The following is a 14,508-nucleotide window of genomic DNA, read 5'->3' as shown; positions in this document are numbered from 1 at the left end:
TTTGCCACAAGACAGTGTGCCCTGTGATGCCAACAGCATCCTCAAGCATCTGTTTACCAAGTCACTTGATTTCATCATTTTTTCTTGTGTTTAAGTTCATCTATTGTGGTTTTGTACAGTGACCTGCTGTACAGACTTGTAGCCTAGCAGCAATAGGCTATATCATATAGGTTTAAGGCTATATACCATTTAGGTTTAAGTACACTCTGTGATGTTTACACAATGACAAAATTACCTAGTGATCTATTTCTCAGAGTGTATTCCTGTTGTTAAGCAGTGCAAGAATGTATTTTGTTTTAAAAATATGTACAACTACAAATTTTTACAAAAATACATCATCATGAATGAAATGTATTGTTCTGTGTATATATTCCTTCATTGGTTTTCCTGTTGCTGTTTTATGGTAGTGTGTTCTTCTTTTTGTTCCAAATTGGCTTGATTCCTGTATCCTTATGACACACATGACTCACCAAGTAGCCTGGGTTAATGACTAACTATGTCTTCTATATTTTTCTGTATGCTGTATGTATAAATTTGGGGAAAATAAGACTTTGGTTAAAGCATAATGACTACTCTTTCCATTTGTTTTAATCTTATTTTTATCAATCAGAATGATGATTAGAGTTTCTTCATCTTTTCTTTTTACCATTCTTATGAAATTTATTTATAATCACTTTCTAGGTGTTTATTTAGTTGTGAATGGAAGATTTTCTTTTCTTTTTCAAATTTCCAACAGCTTTTATAGGTAAATATTGCTGGAATGGTATTTGCCTTGTATGCAGTCAATAAATGCAATCTGACCATTAATTTTAATGGTTTTTCACTAGTTGCTAAAATAAACATAAATAAGGCATTATTATCTGTTTTATGTTTTTATTATTTTATTTTCTCATTGCATTTACTAGATCCTCCAAAACACTGTTGATTCTAAAAATGGAGTTAACCAGTATCCCTGTCCACCTCCTCGTATTACAGGAAATGCTTTTAGTGGTTTGACATTTATAATCGTATTTGCTGTCAGTTTTAATGGTCTTTTATTTTTATTTTTATTAGAGTTTTATTTTAAGTGGCTGCTGTACTTTATAATGCCTTTTCATTTAATTTTTCTCATTAATTTTTGTAAGATTATATTGATAAATTTTATCTAACCACCTCTGTATTCATGTTTTACTTAATGAGTTCTATGTACTTAAATATAATTTTTCTTATATTAATGTTTTCTACTTGCTATTACTTTTGTGTACTTTTGTAACTATATTTTTAAATAATATTTAATCTATAGCTATATTTATTTCAAAATATAGGTTAATTAGATATGCATTAAGATTGTATATAAGTGAAAGAACAAAATTAATATTATAATCCTACTAACAGAAATAATAACTTCTAACATATCATTTTTATATTTTCCCAGAAATATGTATTTGAAAATTTGATATTTCACTTTGAATAGTTTTAATTTATATTTACTTGACAGAATACTTATAGTTTTTCATGATATTATATATATACCTCTACAATTTAATTTTAAAGTTTACATTTATTTTCATTATGATTTTATAAAAGCAGTTTAAATTTTACTCTTTTTGGTTGAAACTTTATTTGAGTTCTTCCAAATTTTCTTGGCTGTGTTAAGGTACTGTTAAAGAACTGTTAAAGTTTGATTATCAGGTCAAAATGTATGCTTTTTAAAATTTTTAGAGAGGTTGTGTCTATTTTTAAAGTCCAGGTAATGTATGAAAAATTGTTAATCTCTGCAACTTTAGCAGTAAAAGAGAGTGTATATGTGTCATTTATATTCTGCATTTTGTTACCTATCTGATTTTTATTCACATATTTAACAAATATTTATTGAGTATCAAATAGATAAGATGCTCTTTAGGCATCATTAACAATGCAAATGGAGAGAGATATAGATATTAATAGATATAATTATATAGCTATAGCTACACATATTATTATATAGCTGGTGACTTATTTGGCCATGTTTTAGATCAATACTACCAAAATTGTGGCCTGCAAACTTATGCAATTCACAAACACTAAAGTGAGATTAAACATTTATAAAGCTTTATAGCAATTTAAAAGAGTAATTTTGTGTTTGCTAAACTTAAATACAATAATGTAGGTGAATGTGTATTTTTTAATTTATATTTTTATAATTTATTTTTATTATATTTTATAAAACTGTATACTCATGACTAGTTAAAAAACACTAATCTTTCACAACATATAGTTTGAGAAACATTATTTTAGTAAATTAGGTATTTTTCTTTTTATAGTTACAAAAATCTCTATAAAAGTAAACAACATATAAAACACACTCATAAAAGTAAATCTACATAAAAGTAATACAAATAAGTAAATAGTGCTTCATAGCAAGGAAAAACTTCTAATATTTTGGTGAATGTATTTGCTCAAGATCCTGACAGGAAATAGCTAATAATTAAAATGAGATTTAAAAAAGCATTTAACAAATATACTACTTATAAAGGCTTTAAGGTTCATGGACCAAGGATGCTGAAAATTTCTGGACTTGAATCAGTGTAAAACCATCATATATCCTGGGTCTGAACAGGGGACACTTGTTACTGAAAATCTATGGAATGTCTAGCTTTAAGGTGTAACCACTTGACAGGAGTTATGACCTCTGGTCAAGTCATGTAACCACTATCAAATCATAGCCTACAAGGACAGAGCTGAGGAATAAACACTTTCAATCTCCTTCTGTGCTTCCAAGACTGTGAGTGCCTTATATTGGCCAAGCCAACCTAAAGCCAGAGTGCAAGAGAGCCTGCTGATATAATTCCAGGGCAGGGAGAAGAGGGTGAAGATATATAGTCTACTGTACATGTCTTTTACTATTTGGAGTAGTGTACACATTAAGAAACATCTTATAAATATTAGAAAAAAATGATCAAACTGTCCTTATATTCTGAAACTAATTTTTAAAAATCTGTTGTGATTATTTCCATATAAGTAAATATACTTAGAATGGTTTCAATAGTCACTTATTATTTAATCAGCACTCTACTATTGCTTATTTATATTTTATTGCATTACTCAATATTATAAACAATAAAAACTTCATCTACATCCATTTTTTCTTAATGTGTCTTTTTGTCTACATTCATTGTTTCCTAATGTATTTCCAGATGTAGACTCTCTAGGTTTTTGAAAAATTTTTAAGCTTCTCATGTTTATTCCAAGCAATACTGTACCAATTTAAAATTTTTACCAACAGTATAAATGAATGTCTATTTTTCACATCCCAGTTACCTGTGTCTACATATAAGTACGTAGACTTTTCCCCACACACATGTACATATGTCCACTTGCAACAATCAACTTTTATCTGTCCTTTTGTTGGGCATGTAATTTCTCATAAATGTATATTTACTTGACAAAATAATAAAACATTTTTTTATCATTTTAACCATTTGTATTTCAGTTTCCAGTGAATTTCATTAGCATGTTTTATTTTGTATCAATGTTTCAAAAATTAATTGTCAAAAGCTCATTATAAATTAGTGTTAAGTAAAAACTTTTAAAATCATGTGCATTGTATATTTTCCCTAAGGTGTTTCTGCTTGGTTTTTTTTTAATTTATTTATCACAAAATACATAATTTTTTCTCAAATCTATATTTACTAACAGTTTCTGTTTTGTTTGATCTTAAAAATATAACCAAATTTTCTTATATTTAAAAAAATTTTATAATTTATTTTCAGTTAAACTGATTATTTTTGCTTTAGTACTTTAAGAATTTTAGTATGTGGTTAAATACATTTAACAACCACTATATTTGGGATAAAGTCCCATTACCTCACCTAGTGCTACTCCTTTGTAGTCAGACTGCCCTGTGCTATACCCCGAGCAACCACTGATCTGTTCTCTTTCCCTCTACTTTGCCACTTCCAGAATATTACATAAAGGAGTCATATATTATGTAACCTTATGAGAATGGCTTCTTTTACTCAGCATAATACCTTTGAGATTCATACAGGTTGTTAAGTGTAAATATAGTTTTGTTTTGTTTTTCCATTGGTGAGTAGTATTTCATTATACAAAAATAGCACACTTTATTTATTCATTCATCCAGTGAATGACATTTGTTTTCAGGTATTATGAGTATTAACATAACCTCTATAAACTTAAAGTACAGATTCTGTGTGAATGTAAGCTTTCATGTCTTTAGGGTAAATATCTAGAAATGAGATTACAAATTTATATGACGAATGTATATTTAACTGTAAAAGAAACTGCTAGACTATTATTTTATGTATTATCTAGAGTAACTTTATCATTTGGCATTCTCACAAACATTTGAGCTTTTCAATTGCTGCACAGTCTCACCAGCACATGGCATTGTCAGAATTTTGTTGTTATTGTTTCATTATAGTATTTTTATCATGTAATCTCATTATATTTTAATTTGCATTTCCCTAATAAATTGAACATATTTTAACCCTTTTAGTAATGAATTTTTTTCATGCTTACTGAACCCCAGGAGTGGTTTTTTCTTCTTCAAAAAATAAAATTAGTTTCAGTAGTTTTATTAACTTAAAATCATGTTTGTTTGATAACCAATTTATGGAAACAAGGAGAACATACATTTACCTTTTTTTAATGTTGCCTTACACATTTTTTATTTTTCTGAAGTGTGAAGCAGGGAGGAAGAGAAACAGACTCCCGCATGCGCCCAGCCGGGATCCACCCAGCATGCCTACCTGGGGGTGATGCTTTGCTCATCTGGGATGTTGTTCCATTGCAACTGAAGCCATTCTAGTGCCTGAGGTGAAGGCCATGGAGCCATTCTCAGTGCCCAGGCCAACTTTGCTCCAATGGAGCCTTGGCTGTGGGACAGGAAGAGAGAGATAGAGTGAAAGGAGAGGGGGAATGGTGGAAAAGTATATGGGCGCCTCTTCTATGTGCCCTGGCCGGGAATTGAATGCAGGACTTCCGCATGCTGGACCGACGCTCTACCACTGAGCCAACCAGCCAGGGCCACCTTACACATTTTAAAATAAATCGATCATACTCTGAATGGTCAGGAGGCAGAAGAACATACATGAATATTAGTACTACTCAAAGGGTTTAATGTGTTATTAGCTTTATTTACATTATTTTTTAAGTGAGAAGTGGAGTGCTCACTTGGGCAGCACATACACTAAATTTGGAATGATACAGAGAAGATTCTCATGGCCCCTGTGCAAGGATGACATGCAAATTCATGAAGCATTCCATATTTTTGTACCAAGACACTTAATACCAACACAAATATTATACAACTGTATACAAAGTTGTATTATCTAATGAACTGTAAAATAAATCTTTACTTTTAACACACACACACACACAAAGAAGCAGGGAGGCAGAGAGACACACTCCCGCATGTGCCCCAAGCAGGATCTAATTGTTAAGCCCCCCATGGTGTGATGCTCTGCCTATTGGGGGCTGCTGCTCCGATGCTCAGCAATCATGCCATTCCAGTGCTGATGGGGGGGGGGGCATGGAGCCATCCTCATTGTCTGGGGCTAACTTGCTCCAAATCAGCTATGGCTAAGGAAGGGAAGAGAGATAGAGAGAGAAAAGGGAGGAGGGGAGGGGTAAAGAAGCAGAAGGACACTTCTCCTATGTGCCCTGACTGGGAATCAAACCCAAGACATCCGCACACCAGGCCGATGCTCGGCCACTGGACCAACTGGCCAAGGCAGTGTTAGTATTCATTATCTCTTCTTTGACAAGATCTGTTCATATCATTTGCCCATTTTTTTTTTCTGTTGGGGTGTTTTTCTCTTACTGTTAAGTTTTTAGAGTTCTTTGTATGTTCTGAATACAAGTCCTTTTTGGATATATGATTTGAGAATATTTTTCCCAATACGTGCCTTGTTTTTATCTTCTCTTACCACTACATTTCTCAGGAAAAAAATTAAGTCTATTAAAGATCAATTCCCATTTAAAAAAATATATTTATATAGTCTCTGTCTTCCTTTTTAACTATATGATTACTCAATTTCTATTTAATATGATCATTGATATCTCTGAATTTTTATTTTCATTTGTTGTATTTTATTTTTCAATTGTTTTTTTAAATCATTTGTATATTTTTTATAATTTCATTTGAGTTTTTTATTCAGTATTTTACTATTTATCTAATTTATTTAGTGTTTTCTCTAGAATGCTCTGTCTTTAGGTTAATCAGCAGTTTGATTTACCCATATTTATCCATGTATAAAACACGCCCTTTTTCAAAAAAAGTGGCATCTAAAACTGGGTGCATCTTATACAGTGGTTATAGATTTTTTTAAATTTACATTTCCTGCTTTTTAACACTTGTTTTTGCATTCATTGTTGTAATTTTTTTTACTTCTCTGGGTGTGGACAAGTCCTGCCGGGGGGGGGGGGGTGAGGACGACGGAGACACAAAGACCCGACTCTGGTGACAGGTTCAGTGACGCAGATCCACTTTATTCAGGAAGCAAGCTAGCTTATATACACAGGTTCAGCCTATAGGGTGTTACAGCGTGTCCTTCATAGCCAATGGCTGAAAAGACCAGGGAGCTGCATGGTTGGCGCTAGGTCACTTCCTTATAGTGGGCGAGCTTCCTTCCTGGGTGTGCCCAGGAGGCTTCTGGGAGCTGGAGTATTATTCTCACAGCATTGCATCAGCCACAGCTGCTAGGAATGCGCTCTGTGCTCCACCCACATCTGGGGACAATTTGACACCAATAGGAAGAGTAAAGAAATCAACTATAGGAGAAGTTTGTACCTGGGTAAAAAGATCCTGGGTTAGTATTAAGATTGAGATCAGTGTCAAGTCCCTTAAGAAGTGTGGCATTTCAAATCCCAGATGGAACTGAGGACAAGGCAATATATAAAGATAGTGATTTGTCATAGTGACAAGCTAATGTGGGTATCTTTTTTTTTTTTTTTTTCATTTTCTGAAGCTGGAAACAGGGAGAGACAGTCAGACAGACTCCCGCATGCGCCCGACCGGGATCCACCCGGCACGCCCACCAGGGGTGACGCTCTGCCCACCAGGGGGCGATGTCTGCCCATCCTGGCCGTTGCCATGTTGTGACCAGAGCCACTCTAGCGCCTGAGGCAGAGGCCACAGAGCCATCCCCAGCGCCCGGGCCATCTTTGCTCCAATGGAGCCTTGGCTGCGGGAGGGGAAGAGAGAGACAGAGAGGAAAGCGCAGCGGAGGGGTGGAGAAGCAAATGGGTGCTTCTCCTGTGTGCCCTGGCCGGGAATCGAACCCAGGTCCTCCGCATGCTTAATGTGGGTGTCTTGACAGTGATGAGGAGTTGTATGAATTATATGATGAATAAAACTTGAGTTCAATAACTTTATATAATACATTTTTTTATTTTGGGCCCCAAAATTAAGGTGTGTCTTATACATGAAAGCATCTTATACATGAGGAAATACAGTATATCTTGGCAAAGATTTCTTTGAGTTAACCTATTTGGGATTGTCTGAGCTTCTCAAATTTGTGAATTCATTACTTTCACAAAATTTAGAAATTTCAGACACTATGCTTAAATATTCTTTTCTGAACCACACTCAAGTTGTCTTCTGGTACTGTAATAATACAAGTATAAAAATTTTGGTATTGTCCTATAGATGCCATGTCCCATGTTCACTTCTTTCCTTAATCTTTTTTCTCCCTGGTGTTCAACTTGAATCATTTCTATAATATATTTTCAAGTTCATTCACATTTTCCCTTGTAATTTCCATTAATTTTTATGAAATCCATTAAATTATTGTTGGTTCTAAAACTTTTGCTTACAAGTGACAGAAAAACAATGATGTAGTTAAAGGAAATTAGAAGATCTATTGTCTTTCATTACCTAAAATGACAGGAGGAAGAATTGGCTTTAGTGATTACTGGATACAGAGCTTAAATTCAGTCTATCTATATCTCTCCTATTTCCTTTCCTCTGAATGCCAGCTTCAAACTCATTCAGTGTAAAAGAGTTTTAATTATATCCAGTATATCTATATTGCAGTCTCTTGATAAGTAAGCAAGAGTATGTACTTTGATCAAGTTTTGAAACCTTGAGAAAGACACAAATAACCCAGTTTGGATCATCTGTCCATTCTCAGGATTCTTATTGTGGCTACTGGCATAGGATCCTAAATTTGAATCAATTTAAGACACAGCCTACTTGTGTGACCATGAAGAAGAGTTGGTTAACAGAAGCAGGGAGAATAGTATTCATAGGTGTGGAAAACAAGTAAACAACCTCATTTAGCTAAATGGCTATTTTATTTTTATTTATTAAGTGACTTCTACAGCAGATAGTCTACCATACAATTTTATATACATTATTTTTTAAATAATCTTTTCCTTTTGAACTAAGTAATTTTATTTCTATCTTCCCACTAAAAATATCCATTTTAGTCAGGTTAAATAACAATCTGACCTAGTATAATTAAATATGAATCTACAGCTTTTCTACTCTACATTATACTAGAGTTTCTCAACTCTGGCACCATTGATAATATGGGATTCTTCTTTGTCAGAGGTCCTGTCTTGAGCATTGTAGGATGCTTAGCAGATTCCCTAGCCTCTGCTCACCAGAAATCAGTAGCAATTCCTGACTCCACAGTTGTAACAATCCAAAATATCTCCAACATTGCTAAATGACCTCTGTGGTAAAATGATGAGAACTATTTGAACTACCATTTGAGAACCATTGCATTACACAGCTAATTCGTAGCATGTGTCATGTTCACATAAATCTTTCATGATGCTCCATAGAAAGGAAGTATGACCCATAAACTAAAACATATTTTAAAAGGCTCTCTAGATACTATAACTTCATGGTAAAGTTCATTGCAAAGGACATAAACCTTCCATGATGCTGTGATGCTTTATCTGTCTTGATCCCAATGCCTTTGCAAACTCTAATGAGCTCTTTATACTGTTTGGAAAATTATTATTCTCTATAAGGAACTTTTCCATCTCAAACTTAGAATAACATTCTCTTTTCTTTACTAACATTACTTTTCTGTCCTTAAATGCCCCTTTCCTTCACCCTGCCTGGTAAACTCCTATTTGTGCCTAAAAGATACACCTGAAAAGTCATTACTCAATACAAATGCACAGTCTTCTTCCAAAATAAACTATTTTATCTTAGTGGCCTCTTGCTGTTTTACCCCAATTATCAGGTGGCATTATCTTTTTCATTTATTTAACAGATATTTATTGAGTGTATTCTCTTGTGCTGAATGACAACATTTGTGGTTCTTATCTTCATTGAGCATAGAAGTTAGTGGGGGAAAAGGTTAATGTGATTATCAACAAAAATGGATTGTTTTAGATGAAGTATGGATTGTTTAAATAACCATAACAGCTGAAATAACCTATAACAGGAAAAAGAAAGTCTTGCATAGAGGAGTAATATCTCAGCGGATGCTTCAAAGCTAAGCAGGTCCACCAGAAAAACAAAAAGCATGGACATGAAGAGGAGCATCCTGTGCAGAATGAAACCATGGTCAAAGGCTCAGAGCCCTTGCCAGGTAGCTTGCTTGGTTAGAACATTATCCCATTTGCCAAGGTTGTAGTTGGATCCCAGTCAGGGATCAATCAATGAATGGATAAGTGGAACAATAATTCAATGATTTGTTCCTGTCTCTCTCCCTTTCTCTCTCTTTCGAAACCATTAAATAATTTTTTTATATAAAGGCTCAGAGGTGCCTGACCAGGAGGTGGCAAAGTGAAGACGCTGAGGACCTAGGTTCTAAACCCAAGGTCCCTAGCTTGAATTCCGGGTTGCCAGCTTGAACATGGGATCATAGCATGACCCGTGGTGACTGGCTTGAGCCCTAAGATGGCTGGCTTGAAGCCTAAGGCCATTGGCTTGAGCCCAGGGTTGCTGGCTTGAGCAAGAGGTCACTGGCTCAGCTGGAATCCTTGGTCAAGGCACATATGAGAAGCAATCAATGAACAAGTAAGATGCCTCAACTATGAGTTGATCCTTCTCATATCTCTCCCTTCTTGTCTGTCTGTCCTTGTCTGTCTTTATCTTTAAAAAAAAAAAGCTCAGAGGCAAAGAGAGCAAGTTTTCATTATGTTTCATTCATAATGGAGTTGCTATACCAACAAAAGTCCCAGCTCAACTTGATCACAAATTTTGAGCATGAGAAGAGAACTCTAGGAGATTTTCTCCACCAGGGTATGTTCAACTAGACTCAGGAGTCCCCAAACTTTTTATACAGTGGGCCAGTTCACTGTCCCTCAGACCGATGGAGGGCTGCCATGTACACTGCTCCTCTCACTCACCACCAATGAAAGAGGTGCCCCTTCCAGAAGTACGGCGGGGGCTGGATAAATGACCTCAGGGGGCCGCATGTGGCTCGCGGGCCATAGTTTGGGGACGGCCGAACTAGATATTAAAGATTATGTGCTAGTCTTCATGTCTGCCCCTTCTTGTGGCTCACAGAGTGCCTGACTCATGCTAGTTATTCCAGAAGTATTTTTGAGTAAGTGGATCCTTATATTCCTGATAATCCATGGGATAGTAAGATATATGCACTGTACATCACTGTGCCCGTGGAGGATTTTATTTCACTGACAGAACATCTGAAATTGAAATTGCAAAATGGTTTATATCAGGGTTTTACACTGCTTGAATGTTCTCTGACTCAGAGGTATTTTACGAGGTTGTATGATATGCACTGTTAAATTTCTTCTCTATACTCTGAACGAGTAACTTTTTTTAAATCTTTTACTTTGAAATGTATATCATACTCCCAGAGCAAGGTCCATATTTTTTTTCTATTAAGCAACTTGCAGTGTCAAATGCCTGAAAAGAATATTAAAATCATGAGTTAAGAAAGCAAAATTAAAGTAATTTCTGATGGTCAGTAAATGCTATATCAAGAGAATAGAAATATATCAGCACTATAAATTCATTTATGTCTACAGTAATGTAAATGCCTGGCTCATATTTTTATCCTTACCAATTTTTTCCCCAAGTGTAAGCACTCCTCATTTTCTACATATGACAGTGAAAGAGATTAAAAGGTCAACAATCTGTGTATAGCTTTATTGTGAGTAATTTAGTATTACTTCAGCAGTTAAGTATATGTCTAATTTTTAGAACGTGAATTCTAATACTTAGTAAGGACTTACAACATTCTAGGTTGTGTACTAAACTAATTAGATATATTAAGTTGTGTAATCTTCACAGTACTTTTATATGGAAGATACTTTTATGGTCTTAATTACGTATTTGAAGATACCAACTTAGAATGATTGTTTTCCCAAGATCTGTGAGCTTGAAAATTGTGGATTTTTACCCTTCTGACTCCAAAGCCATAGTCTTAACCTAACCACTGCTTTGTGCTATCACCAATGCATGGCTGAGAGGATATGTAAAGTATATATTTAGTGAATATATATTTTTGTGAAACCAAATGAAGGTACTTAATGGCATGGTTCCTCTTGAATATACACTAAAAATATTATCAGTATCAAAAATCTATCAAAATATGGTGCATCCCATTTCATATGGGATCTGTTTTATACTAACCATCCTTTAAATCTATATAAATTCACATTCAGAATATAGACTTATGGCTTTACAGGTTTGCCCACTTTGGTCACAGTTATAGATATGTATTATTCTAGTCAGGAAATGAAGTAACATTCACTGAGGGTAATAAAATCAAGTGTGGGGTTAAGAAGATGCAAGCTTTCCATGACAACCTTTCATCTGCTCAGGAGATGAGTCTGTTCTCTTTCACTTGTTACACTATCCCCAGCCTCTAGAGAGGAGTATGGTTGTATCCTGTCACCTTTGAGCCAGTCTCTCTATATCTGCCACTTATCTATTACATTGGGAAGGTGAAAACAATGTAACATTCAGTGAGAGTTTTTAAGGAGTAATTAGCTATATGTTTCTGACCACTTTATACCTCAAGAGTCTCATTTTCCTCATTTCTAATTTAGGGTACTTATATGTGCATTGCCCATAGACATGATTTATTTAGTTATTTTCTTAAATATTTACTGAGTACCTGCTACATGGCCATGCTGCTGCCCTCATGGAATTCCATGGGAAGAAAGTTGCTTTAACAAATGAATAAATATATAGCATAAAATCGAGCAGTGATTATTGCTGTTCATAAAATAAGGCAGAAAAAAGGAAATGGAGAGTGATGGGGAGGCAGGAGAGGATACTGTAGACAGAATAAACAAGGACATTTTTTCCTGAGAAGTTAGCATTCAAATGAGGCATAAGTGAAACAATGGGTCAAGCTATGGGCTCTCTGAATTATGAAATACTATGTTAATTTTCATTGTGTTAATTCAATTTTTTTAAACTTTATTCAGAGTGTGGACCTCACAGGAAGGAAATGAGCCAATTTCCTGGAATAATGAGATAGGTAAGGCAGAGAACAATGATAAACTGAGTAATGACTGTTAGAAATAGTCAAGTTCATCCAGGCATGTGCACAGGGCTCTTTTAAGGCTTTAAATAGTTGTGGTATTGAAATGGTGTCTGTTCAGATATGTGAATAATTGACTGCTTGTAAGTTGATGCCACAATTAAATTTTGGTATGCCAAATTATGTCACAAAACCATTTCCAGGCAGTGATTATTATATGTTAACTATCCCTTAAGTGGCTATACCTTAAAAGAAATTTGAATGTATACATAAATGTCCTTTTAGTCACAGAAGTTTTCTATATCTTTTCCTTAAGAATATGAGTGACTTAAAAAAATTAGACCAGATTCAAATAGTAATATAAACTTCAATTAAGTCCACATTGGCATATGCCATTATTTTCTGTCCTAGATGCAAAAGTCAAGTTTCTGTAAGGGACGATTTATTTAGTTTGGTAAAATAGCTTTAAAACTATTTTAATTTTTATAGCAAGGATTGTAAGTATACTTTTAAAGCAAGGATGGTAAGCTGTTAGCCTTGCTGAAAGCTACATCAGGGCAGGAACTGATTATGAGAGAATCCTGGCTATACCACAGTTTAAAAATCAGTGACCTTCCATGACTTTTAATACACTGATTGCAGAGAGCAAAAATTAATATATCTTAAAACTACTAATTTTAGAGAAGTTAACTACATAAAAAAGTTTAAAATATTTTGGGAAAGTAATATAAGAAACTCTTGAGATTATGTTAACATATATTAAAGGAAATATATGAAAATACAGTTTTGATCAAAATTCACTTATGAGCTAAGAGGTGAAGGTTCAAGGCTTTCATAGGTCATGTTGAAGGAGTGTCTTTTTTCTTAGAAATAATTTCACAGAAGAAGAGTGAAATCACTAGAGTAGGTGTCAGCAAATTATGACCTTATCGCCTGTTATTGTCCACAAAGTTTCGTTGGAACTCAACCATATCCATTGATTTGTTTAAAGCTGTTATTGAATTCTATCACCAGAACAGAGTAGTTGTGACAGAGATTATATAGTTCCAAACATTGAGAGTAGGCCTGGGCCCTGGTTCGTTGGTTCAGTGGTAGAGAATCAGTGGTGGGGTGTGGATGTCTTGAGTTCGATTTTTGGTCAGGGCATGTAAGAGAAACGACCAACTACTTCTCCACCCTTTCCCTCCCCTTCTCTCTCCCTCACTTCCCCTTCCACAGCCATGGCTCGATTGGTTCAAGCACATCACCCTGGGCTCTCAGGATGGCTCCATGGAGCCTCTGTCTCAGGCACTAAAAATAGCTCATTTATAAGCACAGCTCCAGATGAGCAGAGCATTGGCCCCAAATGGGGTTACTGGATGTATCCTGGTCGGGGTACATGCAGGAGTTTGTCTCTCTATCTCTCCTCCCCTCACTTGGAAAAAAGAAAGAAAGAATAGGTCTGAAAAATCATTGTCACCTATCCCACACTGTCCTAAGGAAGAACACACATACCAAATAGGCCAAAGAATCTTCCTTGGAATTGATATATAAATCCTGGGAGACTGATTAAACTTTTTCTACTCTGATTTCTAAACCTGTATCATGGTAAAAATACATGTGTGAAGTAAGAGAGAATACTATCAACATGAAGAAGAGAGCAAACTGGAAAGGGAGCAATAGAGAAAGAAAATAAGAGAAAACAGATAAAAATATCAGGTTTGAGTCCTGAGCTACATCCTGAAATTTGCATATTTTTTTTTGCATCTTTAGATAGACCTACCAGTTGCACCTTTTGTCTTTCAAATAACATAAACTCACTTGACTGTTACTTTTAAAATGGATCATTACCACTTTCCAAAAAGTCTTAATGAACATAAACATATAGAGAAAACTTGAGTTGAGTCACACTGCTTTATTTCTATAATGAATAAAGTCCCATTTTGATATTTTGACAAGTTTTATTTCTCATAAGATTAAAAGCATTATGGAATGCTGGACTTTTAATCTGGTTCCACTATTGAGAACAATTAATACAGAAGACTTCCAATATATATTTTTTTCCAATTAAGATATTTTACTCAGAGTTTATAACAGGTTTTTATTGACAAGACCAATGAGT

The 14,508-nt window shown here is 34.6% G+C and overlaps 1 protein-coding gene, 1 non-coding gene and 1 pseudogene across 3 annotated transcripts in view; all 3 read left to right on the top strand.

Annotated features, from left to right (window-relative positions):
• The window catches only part of LRRTM4 (leucine rich repeat transmembrane neuronal 4), an 870,522-nt gene that overhangs the window by 196,974 nt on the left and 659,040 nt on the right, over positions 1 to 14,508 (top strand). The window lies entirely within an intron of this gene.
• LOC136397380 (COP9 signalosome complex subunit 5-like) overlaps positions 1 to 14,508 on the top strand; it is a 120,944-nt pseudogene that overhangs the window by 66,157 nt on the left and 40,279 nt on the right.
• LOC136401927 (U6 spliceosomal RNA) lies at positions 5,147 to 5,253 on the top strand. Its single transcript, XR_010750850.1, has one exon. It is a non-coding gene; the product is annotated as a U6 spliceosomal RNA (small nuclear RNA).

The sequence above is a fragment of the Saccopteryx leptura genome, chromosome 3 (genome assembly GCF_036850995.1).
Source record: "Saccopteryx leptura isolate mSacLep1 chromosome 3, mSacLep1_pri_phased_curated, whole genome shotgun sequence".
Taxonomy (NCBI): domain Eukaryota; kingdom Metazoa; phylum Chordata; class Mammalia; order Chiroptera; family Emballonuridae; genus Saccopteryx; species Saccopteryx leptura.
Note: the sequence above shows the minus strand (reverse complement) of the source record. Positions and strands in the feature narration are given on the sequence as shown.